General features: G+C 35.3%; 1 non-coding gene across 1 annotated transcript; it reads right to left on the reverse strand.

Moving 5' to 3' along the window:
* Positions 1-1,540: 1,540 nt before the first annotated feature.
* LOC145259405 (U11 spliceosomal RNA) lies at positions 1,541-1,670 on the reverse strand. The gene has a single exon (XR_013864165.1). It is a non-coding gene; the product is annotated as a U11 spliceosomal RNA (small nuclear RNA).
* Positions 1,671-14,803: the final 13,133 nt, after the last annotated feature.

A 14,803-nucleotide genomic window follows, 5' to 3' on the forward strand; every position in this document is an offset into this window, starting at 1 on the left:
TAAATGTTTTGATTTTCATATATTTTGCGTTATTTCGTTATATGGTTTTGCGTTATCGTAGACACTTGTTTATATTTGAGGTCCACATAATGGCCCAACATCACATCCGCGCCCCCAATGTACACAGTAAAATCTTCGGAAAATGTTAAATGGTGTTCTAATTGGTAAATGTCGGTGCGTTACTTTTTGAAAATTCTATGTTTCAGGTAAAAAAAAAAAAAACACAAAAAAAAAAGATAAATTACCCCCTCCCCCAACTTGGAGTGCTTTCCTTTTCTTGTTTTATTTCTTTTTCAGCTAATTTTAAATTTTCTACCCAAAAATCCCCCCCCCCCGAACGTAGTTTGCTTGGTGAAGCCGTCGTTTATGCTACAGCGTGCATGCGCGTAGCATAAACGGAAGCTGCAAAATGGTGAAAAGTAGTTCGTGGGTTCAGGGGTAAATACCATGCAAACGGTAAATTTGCCCCAAGTTTGACTATCAGATTCGCTGTCAGCGACCTCAATTACCTATAAAAAAACAAATTAGAGTGGTCGGTGTTCTGTAGTAACCTATCTGGATATTTACCATTATTTGTAGAAAGAATCAATAATTTCGAAAAATTCGAAAATTCTTTAATTGATATTCTTCCGCGTATATATTGGGGTGGGTGGGGGTGTGGGGTTTAATTTGCGCCGGAAGTTATATTTTTTTATAGCACCCACCCAGCCACCGGTTACACGCGCCAAGGAACATTTGCCAACAACGGAGATAATGTAAGTGTATAATTTTGACATTTTTTATCATTCTGATTCCGACTTATCCCCCCCCCCAAAAAGTAATTTGTCCGCCACTCCGCCACTGAAAAAAAAAAAGAAAAAGTCATTCCGAGATTATTAATGCTATTTCAACTTAACCCCCCCTCTCAAAAAAAAAAAAAAAAAAAAAAAATTTGTCCGCCACAAAAAAAGGGTCTTTCCGACATCCCCCCCTCCCCCGCAAAGTTGTTTTATTTTTCTTGTTTTTCATCTACTTTGAAATTTTCCGCCAAGCATTATTATTGAAAACGCCGTCAGGTACGCGAGTGCGCGCGCGATTCCGCCATTGAAAACGCTCGCTTATGTTTGCGCGCGCTCGCGCGTACTTCCAACCTTCCGGGGTTCATACCATGCAAACGGTAAATTTCCGACGGAAACGGTTTTCATATTCTTTTTCAGCACACTGAAATCTACAAAAAAAACATTTTCTTCTATACGAACGTGAGACGGGCCTTAAAGTAAAATTTTACCAAAAATAGCGATGGTACTTTCACCTAACAATTTAATAAAAACAGTCTCGCATTTTCATGGTTTTTGTAAAAAATTAAAACACAGATTAGCAGTTTATTTGAAGCTTTTTCTTTTAAATGGGAAAAAAGTTAGGATGATAATATTAAATTAAATTACAATCACGTCGTGTTACTTATAGGGGGGGGTTAAAACTTGAGTGTTGGAGGTATCTAATGTCAACAATCAGGATAGTCATAATAAAGATCAAAAGTAAAACATTATTTTCTTATATTTCGGGCGCCGTGCTAAATGAGCTACAGCTGCCACGGATTAAGACAAATTGATCTCGGAATATCTTGATTTACATTCCGCTCAGAGTCTCCAAAAATAGCGACTACTGAGTGCCACTGACGGCAAGTTTTAGTTAGCTGATATGAAATCTGGCGATTAAGGCACGCACTGCATATACATACAAATAAAACATAACCAGATGTAGTGATGCCGTATATTTGCATGTTTGTATAACAAATCAACAATCATTAATTAGTTTTACAAATAAGAATGTTATTCTCTTCATAACATCCATATTTTCAGATTATTTAAAAACTTATAACTTACGTAGATTTTTTCTTAAATTTGTTTTGTTTGTTTTGTTTTTAAATGATTTAAATCTATTTGACAAGAAAGAATTATTGTGACGGCAACAAGGGAAGGAATTCTGCAAAACTTCCTGTGCACCTAAAATAAAACGATTTGTGATGACAAGCAAGTACTTTTCCTGATATTAATGCGTTTATTATCCAGTGTAGTGCTAGGTGTATCAGAATTTTTACATTGGTTGTCGCTCGTCGACAAGTACTTTTCCTAATATTAATGCGTGCGTGTTGTTTTCACTGGTCGCCATGTGTTGTTTCCGCGCGCGCAAAAACAACGCATGGCGACCAGTGAAAACAACACGCACGCATTAATATTAGGAAAAGTACTTGTCGACGAGCGACGACCAATGTAAATTTGTGTAGGCTACCGCGCGCTCGTGCGTAGTCCAAGCGTTCAGGGGTTAATACCATGCAAACGGTAAATTTACAACGGGGGGTGAATATCAGACTCGTTGTCAGCGACCCCAAAACCCCTTAAGAAAACAAAAAAAAAAAAACATAAACAAAAGTAAACACTACCGTGTCTTTTTTAACATATTCATAACAAGTATAGATTAGTTAAAAATTAATACACACTTATTATTATTGACGCGATAATTTCGTTTCGCTTAAATGTGCGTTCCGTTCCATTTTCATTTTTTACATTCGTTCACAGTCACTATCTTGTGGACATCTCAAGTCAACCTTGCCAAATATAAATAAATATTTCATAAAGTGATGTATTTTTATAAGTATTATAATATAATACTAAAAACGAAAACAAAACAGTGAAAAAAACAAAAAAACAACTGAAACAATAGCGTTTTATTTGCCCACACCGAGTCAGTAGTCACCTAATCTTCCGTTACGTATTTTTTTCTTTTCCTATGTATTTTACATATGACTAAAAACCGTTTTAGAATACTTCGAAAGGCATTAGATAACTGCTAGTCGCCCGAGGCGCCCGTACTTGAAAATGTCGATGGGACCGTCCTGGCATTTTTGTAGGCTAGAGTGTTTTCCTTTTTACTTTTGACTCGTATTTTATTATTATTTTTTAAAATATTTCCCTAATTCTGAAAATAAAAAAGAAAAAAAAAGCATTTTTTTACAAAAATCTTTAACGCAAAAACAAAACAAACAGCATGCGAATGGTCGAAAACTCGATTTTTTTCTTGTTTTTGAATCTCCAAAACTAGTGTAAATTACTAAATATAATTCTAATTTTTTTTTATGCAGATCTGTTATTGTATTTTACAAATTCTTAGGAAAAGATCACTTGTCCGAACATTATTATATTTTCTTTAACAAAGATAATATATATATTGTTTTTAAATAGCACACGATAATTTCCACTAGCAAAAATCGGAAGTGTCTTTAAAGAAGTTGCTTCTTAATCATCAGGAGCAGCAGCAATTAGACGGACATAAAGTAGACGTACGTTTTTAGTAAGACCGGTTAACATACTTAACATACAGTAAACAAAATAAATTAAGCACAGGGCCAGAGTTGCCAGGTTGGCCTTTTTTTTTGCGAATTTGGCTTAAAAATTTCTGTTCAGCTTTTTTTTTTTTTTTTTTTCAAATTTGGCCAAAAAGTCACAATTAAGTAATTTAAAAAGTAGCTTGGATGTCAAAACTTGTGGATTTTTTTTTTAATTTGTCTTTTTTTTTTTTTGATTCACGGATTTTCATGAGAAAAACAGCCCAGAATCAACATCTGCTAACATTTGTCATATACAGGGTTGCCAGACCTAAATAAATTTTTGAAGCCAAATTTTCCAGGAAAAAAGGCCCAAAAAGGCTAAATTCAAAAGCGAAGTTACATTTCTTGGTAAAAAAAAAGACCAAAAAAAAGCCAAATTGAAAATTAAAGAAAAATTGACTATATTGAAGTGTTTAAACAGTTTTTTTTTCTGTATTAGTTTTGTCGGGTTTCTTGGCAAAAACGTTACCTATGAAATTGAAACTGAAAAATATGTTTTGCCCCCCCTCCCAAAGAATATTTTTCGGTTTTACTTTAATAGGGAACTGTTTTATTTTTAATATTTAGGCAAATAATTTCATTACAATACATTCTACAGTTTAGATATTTTTAACATTATACAAGAAAACGTTAAAGAATATTTAGTACTATTTTAATATTAAATAATTTAAGGAAAAGTCGGTAAATTTGTAGATGAGAACTAAGGTGCTCCCGTCCCCAAAAAATAACAGGTATATCTACTTTTTTAGACAATTACGTTTTGAAAAACTTGGGTAAAACAATTATTTTAGAATTCAGAGTGAGAGATCAGTCTCGCATATACATACGGTGATCACCCATTTCTAACAGAATAGCATTTAAAAAGCATAACTAGAATTATGTTTTTACAAGATTATTAACTTAAATTATTTAAATACTAGCAGGACCCATTAACTGGTGTTGCCCAGTGGAAGCATGCCCCCCCCCCACCCGTAAAAAATTAAAGTAAGGTTGTTGTTGTTGTTGCCCAACATCCAACCTCCTCATGTTAAGAATGGCTTTCGGAATAGACACACCCAATCTCTTCATGTTAAGAACAGCTTTCAGAATGGACTCCCCAACCTCTCTATGTTAAGAACGGTTTTCGGAATAGACACCTCAACCCCCCCCCCCCCATGTTAAGAATGGCTATCAGAATAGACACTCCATTTTGTAAGGAAGGGGTTGTCAAAATATTTACCCCAAATTTAACCTTGATAACGTTGTTAGAATATCCACCCCCAAATACTATAAACTAACAAAAAATTAGGGGGGGGGACAGTGTCGGTCGGATAGAATTAGATTTGTTCCTCAAGCATGCGTACAAATCTGGCGACCACTGATTTAAAGAGTTCGGAAAAGAGAAGTAAACAAAATACTCCACAGGAAGTATAATTTGTCTAAAATCAAACATAACAGCTAACGTCCATTTTGTGAGGGCGGTGTCAAAGTATTTGCCTCAAATGTAACTTTGATAATCGTTTTCAGGATACTCACCCGCAAATACTATAAAGCAACAAAAAAATTGGGGGATGGCAGTGTAAAAAAAAATAACTCCAAAATCGAAAAATAAAAAATGATACCCGTACATATTTTTTCAGGGTTTGTTTTTGTTGAGGGGGGGGGGGGGGGCGATAGTAGCGTGTTGTTAATGTGTGCATAGGTAAGTGTAAGGTCATTAGTATTTAATTTTCTGTTTATGAGAGGTTATGTCTGTATTTGGTTTATTTTTTAAAACGATTGCCTGTCGTATCGCCATATTTGAAAAGTTCTGGAGCATTTCTCTATGTATTAAGAGGTAGATTCCAGAATAATCAAATTGTCAGCTCTCAACCAATGAGAATGGGCAGTATTTGAGAAGGGAGAATTTATTATTTTTGAATCGGGAAATGAAAAGATCATACTATGCCTATGAATTTATGATCCAGTTACGAGAGGTGCAAGCACAATATCTGTAGAAGTTGTATTTTTCCTCCCAGTTTTGACTGAGGGCGGTAGAAGGACTTATTATTTAGGGGGGAAGTAGGAACTACTTTCTCTAAAGATGCTGCGATTGTGATGGTGTTGCTTCTAGGAGGAAATGAAGAATTTTATGATAACGACTAAATGTGTCGAAAATGTGGTTCTAAAGCTGCATAAGATAGTGGCTAATAGTCAAGACAATAAATTTGTATGTGTCATCTGTTGTTGCAAACCTACAGTACTTTCATATTTTCACGTGTGTATTTTTATGGATAAGCACCAGGAGAACACTAAGAAGTTTATCAAATTAAAATCAAATTATATATATATATTCTAAAGTAGATGAGGACCTCAGCTATCCCTTGTTCGAATATGTTTTTTTCCTCATATACACACACCCACATGTACGCACGCACATACGCACAGACACGTACATATATTCACGTTCATGTATATACACTCACATTCATGTGCATACACACACACACACTAACGTACACACATGTACGCACCATATGCACACATGTATGCACACATGGGAAACGTCACTTCCCCTGAAAGGAATTCTAGACATGCGCAGTCAGAACACTCACCCCGATATAAAAGTCAACACAACCATTCAACTTCCTTTTTCTCCCCTTTTTGTCTTGGTTTGTCAACCAGGCAAGTTTGCATCCACAGTTCTTGGCTTGAAGACTTTTCCATGTGGATGACTGCTATTATGAACACACGGCTTTGCTGAGGCCAACACACTCTCTCTCTCTCTCTCTCTCTCTCTCTTTCCCTTTCTACATGCGGGACTGCCATTTCTCGTCCTCTACTTCATTCCTTTCTTTTCCACGCGTTTAGTCGTCAATGACTGAATGAACACTTGTTCCACCTTAAACCTTTTATTTTCGACAGAAAATAAACAACATGTTTATTGTATCCAGCAATTGAGTTTTTTTTTTCCTTCTTTCCATTCGTTTCATTATTTTCTTTTGTAGCGAGTTAGGGTATTTATATCCTGGCCCGCAACACCCTCCTAAAGATGTGATTCTAAGTTTTTCAAATCATTACGTGTGAACATCCCGAAAAAAAATATTTTATAATTAATTAGTTTGCATATAAATTAAACATAAAATGATCCTCCATTTTTGGGCCATCATAACTTTTTAGGGTAGGTAACTTTTTTCTATCTCTAAGTCTGACTGGCAAAATCGTAAAACCAGATGAAATCGCCTTAAAAAGTAAAAAACACAGAATTTATCTCCCATAGCAAAAATATGCTCCAGTTTAGAAGAATTTAAAGATTATGACATAATTAATGCTTTGAAAGTAACATCTATTTAGTATTATATATGAAATCTGAAAAAACACTTAAAATGAATAAATATGCTAGTATAATCGACAGATTTCTAAGATGCTATCAGTATTGAAAGGTAATTGGTTATTAGCTGAGACTCCACATCTGCTTTTAAACATTTATTTTTAATTTACCAAGTTATGTTTTCCCTTTATACATTGCATCCAAGATTTTCATTAATTCATGAGATTTTTATCTATATCTTTCACTCCTGCTATTTTTTTCCACATTTAACCAATTTTACAATTTTTGCTTTTGCTAGCCATGCCATTTTTATGGATACAGTTTGTACATAAGTTCCTATTTGTCTACTCTTTTTATTTATCATATTCTTAGAGAAGAATTATTTCAGTCGCCACAATACCAAATTTACTCATGGGGGGGGGGGGTTAAACTTAAAATATCTCTTAATAAATTTAATTTTAGTCATAATTCTAAAAGTAGACTTTGTTTCCACGAAAATCTATGCATCATTGTTAAGACAAATGTGTCTATTAATCCAAGATAGTTAGAAAAATCTATAATTATTGATTTTTAATGAAACTTTGGGACTTACTCAGGAAAAAGTATGTGATTATTTTGAAACATTTCTTTTTAAATACAACTTTAAATAGCCATTTGAGAGATAGTTTAACAGTTATAAGTTTTCAAATTTCCATAAATTTCCATAAATTGCTTTAATTAATTTCAAAGTACTAGGTTTAAAGAATTTCAAATGAAAAATACAAACATTAATTATTTCAGAGGAGATATACTCAGTGACTGAATGACCTGACTGGACAGAGCTAAAGCACTAAAAAAAAGTTTTCAAAACGGTTTCATACCCAACTATGAACTCTCTGAGAGGTTCCATATAAACGTTTAGTAAGTAAGTGTGAAAACAAATTAAAACAATAGATGTGAGATTCCTTCAGTGCGTGGGGGGGGGGGGGGGCTAAGTCTTTAGAAAAAGATATTTTTCTGATATGACAAATGTTAGCTGATGATTCAGGGGCTGTTTTTCTCATGCAATTCTATGAATCGAAAAACAAAGCCAACATTTCAAAAACCTACAAGTTTTGACATCCAAACTACTTTTTAAATTACTTAATTATGACTTTTTCTTTAATAATTACGATATAAAAATATTTATATAAAATCAGAAAAAGGCCAAATTTGAAGCCAAATTTGAAAAAAGGCCAAACAGAAATTTCGAAGGCCAAATTGCTTTTAAAAAGGCCAAATTCGTGAAATTTGGCCTTAAAAAGCCAACCTGGCAACACTGGTCATATAGCAAGAAAAAAATCTTTTTATAAAGAGCCGCACTGAGGGGATCTCACACTTAAATATTTCAATTTGTTTTCACACTTACTTACTAACCTCTCAGAGAGTTCACAGTTGAGTATGAAACCGTTTTGGGGACATTTTTGTAGTCCTGGCTCCTTTGCTCTGTCAAGTCGTATCACTCTGTCGAATTTAGGAAAACTCGTCCCGGGGGGGAAAACTCGTCTCCGGAAAACTCGTCTCCGGAAAACTCGACCTCGGAAAACTCGTCCCCTTTCGCTTGGTAGGAAAACTGGTCCCTTGTTGAATAAATATCGATTGAAAACACATTTTATGATCGTTCTTGAAGGACATATTGTTTTTAAAAATAGACTATTGCCCCCCATAATATTTTAAAAAATATTTTTACTTGTTTAATGTTTTTTTGTTGTTTTTTTTTAATAAAATCGATTTTCTAAGGGTCCGTTTTCTACCTAAGTGGCTAAGTTCTTAGTGGTTTCACTTATTTTAAAGCGTTTATTATGTTCATAAACGAGACCGCATATTTTTTTTATATTAATATAAAAACAATTTACTTATTTACTGTTGTTTATAAAAGGATAAAAGCGATTTTTCTACCTCGCCGACTATGTTGTTTGTTGTTTAATTTATTTGGAATCGTTTATTCGGTAAAGAAAAAAACATGTCGAGTGTTACGTGAGAACGAAAAATAATGTCCGGTATATCACATCTTAGGGGTCTTGATAATCGCTAAAAAATAGAAAATTAAAGAAATTACTGAGGGAGATTTGGTTTTAAAAAGAAAATAATAAATTTTAATATTTTTTAAATATAATTTAGAGGGGGGGGGAAAAAAGAATTTAGGAAAATTCGTCCCGGGAAAACTCGTCTCCGGAAAACTCGACTCCGGAAAACTTGACACCGGAAAACTCGACTCCGGAAAACTTGACACCGGAAAACTCGCCCCCTTTCGCTAGGTAGGAAAACTGGTCCCTTATTGAATAAATATCGATTGAAAACACATTTTATTATCGTTCTTGAAGGTGATATTGGTTTTTAAAATAGACTATAGCCCCCCATAATATTTTTAAAAAATATTTTTACTTGTTTAATATTTTTTTTGTTTTTTGTTTTTTTTAAATAAAATCGATTTTCTAAGTGTCCATTTTCTACCTAACTGGCTAAGTTCTTAGTGGTTTCACTTATTTTAAAGCGTTTATTATGTTCATAAACGAGACCGCATATTTTCTTATATTAATATAAAAAGAATTTACTTATTTACTGTTGTTTATAAAAGGGTAAAATCGATTTTTATACCTCGCCGACTATGTTGTTTAATTTATTTGAAATCGTTTATTCGGCAAAGAAAAAAAAAACACAGAAAACAAACAAAAAACATGTTGAGTGTTACGTGAGAACGAGAAATAATCACATCTTAGGGGTATTGATAATCGCTAAAATATAGAGAATTAAAGATATTGGGTTTGTATTACTGTACACAGAGATTCGAAAAAGTTGTCAAAAAAACAAATATATAACAAATAAATGTTATCAAAGGCAAGATAAGTTACTTTTCTACCAAACTGAATATAATTTTTGTGTTTTTATTCAATGTAACATGTTTATTCAGCTCGAAAAACATGTAGTGTTTACCGATTTTATTGGAAAATTCAAAATGGCATCCGTCTCTCTTAAACACGGTAAGTTCGGGAAAAGGTGTTATAAATAATAAACTAGACAAAATACTGTTAGAAATTCGCTCAATATATATTACCGTGACATAGGTTGACATATATTCGGTAGTTTCTTAATAGTATTGGTTGTATTTTTAAATTTCATGATATTTGTGGATTCGTTTTTTTCTGTGATCATTTTTTCAGTTTCTTCGTAACTTCTGAGTGCTACCTTGAATTGGCTAAAAGTCATGGGTTTTTCTTTCTGGGTTATCACGGTGGTAAATGGCTTGAAATCACTCGGTAATCTCTTAAGGACCATGGAAATTAACAGACTGTCACTTATAACTTCACCAGACATTTTGAAAAATTTGCAGTTGTCTCGGCTCTTATAATATAATCAGTAATAATTTTGGCTTCCATTCGTTTTAGAGAGGTCAGTTCAGTGTATAAAGAAATAATTTTGGGTTTTCCTTTTGATAAATAATGCTCTCTCAATATGTTTAATGCTTTGCAGCCGTCGTCCAGGGCTTCTCTCATTACCAGTGATAGACTTCGGTCATCTAAACACTGTATTAATTCCGCAAAGACAGTTGCGTTCTTTTCAATGAATTCGGGGTCGTTTCTGTTTTCAGGCCGTGCCTTCAGCACTTTGTGTAGCTTTCGGGCTCGCAGATATCCTAGAAATTTAACTTGCCACAATTCAAATTTTGATTCGGATCCATCGAAATAAAGACACACGCTGGGCCCATAACCTCTAGAAGTGTAAGCCATTTTGAGTTTCAGAACAGTTTCAGATGGTTCGCTGTTACACACAAGTCCTGGGAGGTGACTTGTTTGTAGTAGACAGTTCCACAGAACAAAATATTCTTACCGTGTCGAAACCCGGGAAAAGAACATGTGAAATTGCTCCAGAAAAGGTTTAATATTTATGAAGCAACTCTGGTTTCTGATTGGTTGGTAGCAGAACGTGAATTAATTTGATTCGTCGGTTCTTAGCAGCATCGTTTATAAATAGAATCGTCCTACTGTGTGGGATCATACCCCATTATACCCAAAAAATTGCAACAGATTGCAAGGGGGAACCAGAGATTGGAGCTCAGATGAGCACTTGCCATGGAAATAACGATAAAACAAAGACAGGCTTGCAACGTCTCTTCTGTGGGAGAGAGATTGCAGGGAAGATAAGAGAGCATCCCCCACTAAGCCTCGAAGTCTATTTTGTACTTTGTCAAGTCAGGATAGGCTGTTTTTCGAAGCTTCAGCCCAGATGTGGCAGCAGTACTCCATCTTTGGACGTACTTGGCTTTTATAGAGATAGAGAATTGCATCAGTAGTGAGATATCTTCTGGAGCGGTAGAAGGATCCTACCATTTTCCCAGCGGCCCCGGCAACAGACTTTATATACATGTTCCATTTCAGATCAGGAGTAAAGGTCAAACCCAGAAGCTTGTCAAAACATGAAGCCTCCCCAAGACGAGAGCCATCCATTTCAATTGATGCTAGATGAGGAACAGAGCATTGATGATGTAAAGTTAGGAGCTTGGTTTTAGATGCATTAAAAGTAACCAGCCATCTCTTCCCCCACTGAACCACGCGCTCAAGATCAGAGGGGAGGGAATCAGAGAGAGCTTTGTCATTTACGGCCTTTGATGTGTTGCCATAGATGGTCGTGTCATCAGCATAGATGTAAACGAATGATTTAAGTATGTGTTTGGGGAGATCATTGATGTAGATCAGGAAGAGAGTTGGGCCCAGGATGGACCCCTGGGTGACTCCAGCATTAATACTGTGGGTCTCTGATTGCTACACATCAACCACTACTCTTATGAACCTATCAGAGAGAAATGATTTAATTATTGAGAAAACATTTCCAATTATACTGTAGCTGGAAATCTTGTGAAGTAGGCCCTTATGCCAAACTTTATCGAAGGCCTTTGATATGTCAAGAGCAATTGCCCTAGAAAGGAAGCCTTTGTCGAGAGATATTGGATATAACTGTTAGCACATCAGCTGTAGATCTAGCAGAACGGAAACCATATTGCGTGTCACTAAGGAGGTTATTTCTGCTGAGCTGGTTGACTACTTCTTTATTTAATATGGATTCCAGTAACTTACTCATGACACACAAGAGACTTATTGGTCTGTACTGAAAGGGAGATAACTTATCACCTGAGTTCTTAAATACAGGGCATACTGATGAGGTTTTCCAGGGTGTTGGAAAGCACTTCTCCTTAAGGCAACGCTTAAACAGTTTTGTAAGTATGGGGGCAAGTTCTGATCGAAGCTTTTTCAACACTATAATTGGACTGCCGTCTGGGCCAGTTGCTTTATTGGAATCAAGGTTTTTGATTAGTTTGATTATTATATTACTTTTAATTCAATTGTTTTTGGTATATATGTTCTTATTGTATGTGTGCGTATATATGTGTGTGTGTAGTTACATATGTGTGGTGTATGTGTGTTATATGCGGGTGTGTATGCATGCATGTATGTGGGGGTGTATATCTATGTACATGTATGCATATGTGTCTGTATATGTATGTATGTATGCATGTACACGAGCTCGACAATATTTTTTGGACAGTTTAGTATTTGACTTTCCAAGTACGATAGAGTGGCGAAATTCCTTCAATAGAATAGCATAAACATATAAAGACAATACCTGTAATAAAAATGGAAGAAAATCGATTAGACAATGGAAAAATATTTAATTTTCATCATTTTTTTTACGAAACACACGTGACATTATTTTTTGGACGTCGTTAAAAAACTGTTAATAGTCTGTAGTATTACCTTTCTTCTCAATAACTTTTATCAATCTCTCTTTTTTCATTTTTCTTCCTTTGAAGATTGTAATGCTGGGTATGGGGCAGCCAAACCAGCTGCCAACATTGCCCCGCTTTTTATTGAAACCAACCGAGAGCTTTTTTTAGTATCCTCGCTGTTCCCTTAATTGCAATTATCTGGATCTCTTTTGCACTTGGTTCACCAGGAATATTAGTTAGGTAGGACTTCAGGTTCTTCTTCATAAGCCCTGTAGCACCTATGATAACTATTGATAGATTAATTTTATCAATCTATCTTCATAATGACCAACTCTACGTGTTTCTATTAGTTGTTTTCTTGGCATCTGATTGAGCCTCTTTTGTTATTTCAGGTCAATCATAGACAAGTTGCGCAAGCATTTCCCAAACATTTTCCGTTAAATTTAAATCTGGGCTTTTTCCAAAATAGTCATAATCACTTTAGCCATCGGTTCTTTCATGAGTTTTGACACGTGGATGCTGCAATTGTCTTCTGTCTTCTTATCCTTGGTAGAGCTTTCTTATCCAGCAATATAGCTTTCACTGTTCCGTCATCCTTCCAGTGATTCCAACCATATATTTCCATTAGCAAAGATCATACCTCAAACCATAACTTCTCCTGCTCCCATCTGTCGTTTGTTCAGTACAACAGGCTCATCCCTTCTTGACCAAGTACACCATCCATCGGGCCCATCAAACTTGAAACGCTTCTCATCAGTAAATATTACCTTCTTAAGTCAACATGCTTTGTTAACCACCTTTTAGCACTCTCCAGTCTTGCTCCTTTGTGTTTCTTTGTTAGTGTAATTTTTTTCTTAGCCTTTGCATACTAAAACCAATCCTATGCAGCGTTCTTTGTACTGTTCTGACGTTTACATCCAATTCACATTTCTCCTTCACTTTTCTTGCTGTAACTTTTCTCCAGATATCAAAAGCTGTGTCACAGTCCTCTTCATTCTCCTTTCAGTCCTCTTGCCAATTGATCTTTTCTGTCCTCTTTTCTTTTTCCGCTCAGAGTTTGTCTTCCGCATGTACTTGACCGTTGATTTTAGCAGCTTCAAATCCATGGCAATCCTTCTGATGCTGAGGCCATCTTCCTGTTTCTTCCATCCCAAACAAACGACTTTTTTTGAATGCATTTTACCTCATTAAACTTAATTGTTTGGCCAGTAGAATAGAACAGATAATTGATTCTAATGATGACAGCTAAGTGCACAAGAAGAAAATTGGCACACAGCAGCATATACATGAACATAACTCTTAATAAAATAGGATTTTTTGTCATGTCCGAAAAAGTATCGCACAAGTTTTCATAAAAATCACAAAAAACAAAAATTATGAAAGCCAAACAAAAAATGATTACACTAGTAGTGAATTTTCACTCCTCAACTATGTACTTACAATCTCAAAAGTTTTTTGCACTAATAACCACCTTGAAGTACTTTTTTTAAAATGTCCGAAAAATATTGTCAGGTCCCTGTACATGTGTACATGCATATGTGTGTATATGCATGTATGTGTGTGTATGTGTATGTATATATATATGCATGTATACATATGTATATGTGTGTATGTGTATATATATGTATGTGTGTATATGTATGTGCATGTGTTTATGTGTGCATATATATATATGTGTGTGTGTATGTGTATATATATATGTGTGTATATGTACATATGCTTATGTATGTGCACGTATTGGAATTCAGTTTTTGAGATGAGCATTACATATATATATTTATTTTTATTTTGGACTATTATTCTCATCTTTATTGGTTGTTGTTTTTCACAACGTTTTGGCCAATTATTCCTCTGGCCTTCATCAGGTGGTAACCGCGATGGATAGGAACTTGGACTCTCCTAACTGCATTCTCAGCAATCACTGCCATCCGTAGTTGTTGTCGTCTCACCATGGTTTGGCCAAGTAAACCTCTGGCACACTTTGGGTAGGATTGAAACCGCTAACTTCAGACAATGTCCATCTGGAGCCGTAAAGATTCAACGACTCTAGATAGCGGTTTCAATCCTACCCAAAGCGTGCCAGAGGTTTACTTGGCCAAAATATAAAGGACCCCCTCCCCACTTAGAGGGTGCCTGCCAAACCCTAGTTCCTTTACAAACCAGAATGAAACGGGGGAGAGGGGCAGTCTATCAATTTAGATGAGTTAGGGAAGGTCTCACTGACCACACTTTTATTTTTTTTTATTACATTTTCACCCCAAACAAGACACATTGCCACTTTGATGTAGGGGGCTACTATTAGGGACACAGGCTACAGGAGTACTAGGTGGGGAGTTGGGCAGCAAGATGTTGGTTCACGTTACACTTGAACTTCTGCATGTCAGTACAGTTGGGGAAGCAGGAACCT

This window comes from Euprymna scolopes, chromosome 34 (assembly GCF_053919585.1).
Source record: "Euprymna scolopes isolate OS-2025 chromosome 34, ASM5391958v1, whole genome shotgun sequence".
In the NCBI taxonomy this organism is placed as follows: Eukaryota; Metazoa; Mollusca; class Cephalopoda; order Sepiida; family Sepiolidae; genus Euprymna; species Euprymna scolopes.